Genomic DNA, 3,169 nt, shown 5'->3' on the forward strand with positions numbered 1-3,169 from the left:
AATTAACTGAATATAATGTATTAAGTAGGAATCTAGGAGTAATCCAAAGTAGGAATCCAATTGGAATCTATGGCTGACTTGAAATGTCTTTGTTAAATGCTTTAACAACATTGTTGTGAATTTTTGGGTTGGGGTTTTGAACAGTTTTTGAGTTGGTGGTTGGGGTTTTGAACAGTTTTTGAGTTGGTGGTTGGAGATTTGAACAGTTTTTGAGTTGGTTTTAAGTGTTCAGTTTTATATAGAGCAAATTCACAACAAATGTCTCAATGCACTTCATAATTTTAGTTGACCCACATATCAATTGCTATTCAACAGTACAATAAACTCAGTTAATGATTAAAGTAGTTTAAATGTTTGTAGCAAAGGAAAACCATCAAATTGCATTGAGTCATTACTTACAGCATTCACTCCTCCTGACCAGCAGGGGGCAACAGCATATCGCTTTTGTCGAGTTGCTGACTTTACAGCGATCCCTCATACAGACCGTGCATGAAGCGACGGGAGAAGAACTCCCCTCTAACAGGAAGAAACCTCCAGTAGAACCAGAACCGGGCTCAGTACCAGCAGCCATCTGCCTCGACTGACAGGAGCTCAGAGAGCAGAGACACAACTGGTCACCTGATCAGGAAAACTTTGCGTTACTGGAAGTGACAAGTTAACAGCAGGAGAGGGAGAAGGGGTAGGTGATGGCAGCATCATGTCAGCCAATGCACTTCTCCAGGAAGTGACCACAACCAATCAGAAACCCAGACCAAGTGTAGCTTCTATGGAGACAATAGTTGAAATAATGTAATGGTCCATAAAAATGCAAACACATTCTAACATCAACCAACAATCAATTGTAACTGACATTTAACAGTGGAAGACATTTTAAATTTCTAATAAATAAAATCAAGTCCATAAATAAAATTCAACTTCCAGCTGTGGTTGGGGCCTGGCGATGAATGGCAAAAAAAAATAAAAATCAGACGAAAACAAGGTAATCCAGGATGATTCCTGAAAGACAAGATAACAGGATATATCCAGGTCCAACCATTTAACTGAATGAAATCACACTTTCAAAACTTTTCAAAATTTCAAGTCAAGGTGGAGAACTGGATCAGAAAGCGTCTGCCTTACCTGCTCACATGGGAACACTTACAGTGTTTCCTCCAGAAAACCTGCAGAGCCCAATGGTAGGGTCACTGACATCATCCATCACTGGGTGGGCGATGAAGTCCTCTTCCGTCAAATGTTCAAAGGGACGATGAACTTTTCCGTCGGTCGATGGAGGAGCAATGAAGGGCATTAATGAGATGATCCAGGAGGATTCCTGAAGGCCAAGACGGGAAGACAACAGGATGCTGCAGGTTTCAGGTCAAACCATTTAACTCAGAATGAAATCACTTTTTAAAAACTCGCACTGGTACTCATCACTTCAACAGCAAAATACCTGCCGCATTTCTCGAGGAAATGCTCAGCCCGATTGTACGGTCACTAAGGTCATCCATCAATAGGTGGGGGGCAATGAAGTCCTCTGCCATCCGATGTTCAAAGGGATGATGAAGAACTTATCCGTCAGTCGATATAGGGGCGATCAAGTGCGAAATCAGATGACAAAGATGGTCCAGGAGCATTCCTGAACAGGACAGATGAAGATTCCAGGTCAAACCCTTTAACAATTCACAAAGAAAGTCAGAGTTGTGTCTCTTCAACAGCAAAATACCTGCAGCATTCCTTGAGAAATGCTACTGTGCTCAGTGGTCGGGCCAATACAATCATCCATCAGCAGGGGTTGGGGGGCGAAGAAGGCCTTTTCTGTCATTCTCAAGTGGATTCTACACATGCATTTTTAACTTACAACACGCATTTCAAACAGTACCCAAGATCAGAACACATACATTTCATATAGCCTACCGTGTTTTTCCTGCGTATCCAAGATCCGTTCTGATTGCTGTACCCAAAATCAGAACACATACATTTCATATAGCCTACCGTGTTTTTCCTGCGTATCCAAGATCCGTTCTGATTGCTGTACCCAAAATCAGAACACATACATTTCATATAGCCTACCGTGTTTTTCCTGCGCATCCAAGATCCGTTCTGATTGCTGTACCCAAAATCAGAACATGTGCATTTCATATAGCCTACCCCGTTTTTCCTGCGGCGAGGGAATCCAAAATCCATTCCAGTTACCATACACATGATCAGAACACAACCCATTCACATACCATTTTTGCACGTTTTTTCCTGCGTGTAATTGACCGCGTCGTTGCACTCGTTACCAATTTCCTTGAACTCATCCGATGACTTCAAATCCTTGACGAATGGCTACAGGCAGAAGCAAGCCACATTTCCTACTGTTGAGTTCCAAGTCCAGTACCATGGGGACCATTTTGATAGCCACATTTCCCAAATGTCTGAGGCCATTGCATGTCTTCAGAGTCTCCAACTCAACAAAACGGTTGATCAGTTTCCTCATCTTCTCAGTCCGCATACCAGGTGTTGTTGATAAGGCCTTAAATTCCCCAACCATCAACTCCAATCCATTCTTCATCACCATAGATATGCTGTGGATGCATGTGGTGACAGGACAGGAAAAGCTTCCCTTTAACAGGAAGACTTTACAAAACAAAAAAGCACTGCAGTTGCCAAGTATTTGTTAAAAGTGTTGAACTAAAGCAAAGCCTCACTGAGAAAGCATGTGGTGACAGTGTGAAGGAAAAACTTCCCTTTAACAGGAAGTCTTTTGTAGAATAAACACTGCACCAATTATTTAAATTGGTTAAAAGCTACAAAAGTAAGCTTAGGCAATGCCTTATGCTGAACACGCATGTAGTTGCAGTGAAAAGGAAAAACTTCCCTTTAACAGGAAGACTTTCCAAAACTTAAGTCAAACATTAGCCAAGTTACCTAAACTTAAGCAATGCTTCATATTGAGGCTCAATGTTGTGACCGTGAAGGAAAAACTTCCCTTTAACAGGAAGACTTTCCAAAGAAAAACCTAACAGTGCACCAGTTTAAATTTGTTAAAAGCCAAGTAAACTAAAGTTAAAGCAAAGTCAGCCAATCCTCATATTGAGGATTCATGTAGTGACAGTGAAGGAAAAATTTCCCTTTAACAGGAAGATTTTCCAAAAATTAACCCTGCACAAATTTAAATTTGTTGAAAGAAATTAAGTTTGAGGAT

General features: G+C 41.1%; 1 long non-coding RNA gene across 2 annotated transcripts; it reads right to left on the reverse strand.

The window, feature by feature from the left end:
* Positions 1-12: 12 nt before the first annotated feature.
* On the reverse strand, positions 13-3,169 carry LOC106951680 (uncharacterized). 2 transcript variants are annotated; one of them, XR_001425850.1, is made up of 4 exons: positions 1,706-3,169; positions 1,433-1,618; positions 1,120-1,312; positions 13-996 (listed from the first exon to the last, which is right to left on the reverse strand). It is a non-coding gene; the product is annotated as an uncharacterized LOC106951680 (long non-coding RNA). The 2 variants fall into 2 exon arrangements; XR_001425849.1 differs by having other exon boundaries at positions 1,433-3,169.

The sequence above is a fragment of the Poecilia latipinna genome, unplaced genomic scaffold, assembly GCF_001443285.1.
Source record: "Poecilia latipinna isolate Pla-1442-1.1 unplaced genomic scaffold, P_latipinna-1.0 Scaffold468, whole genome shotgun sequence".
Taxonomy (NCBI): domain Eukaryota; kingdom Metazoa; phylum Chordata; class Actinopteri; order Cyprinodontiformes; family Poeciliidae; genus Poecilia; species Poecilia latipinna.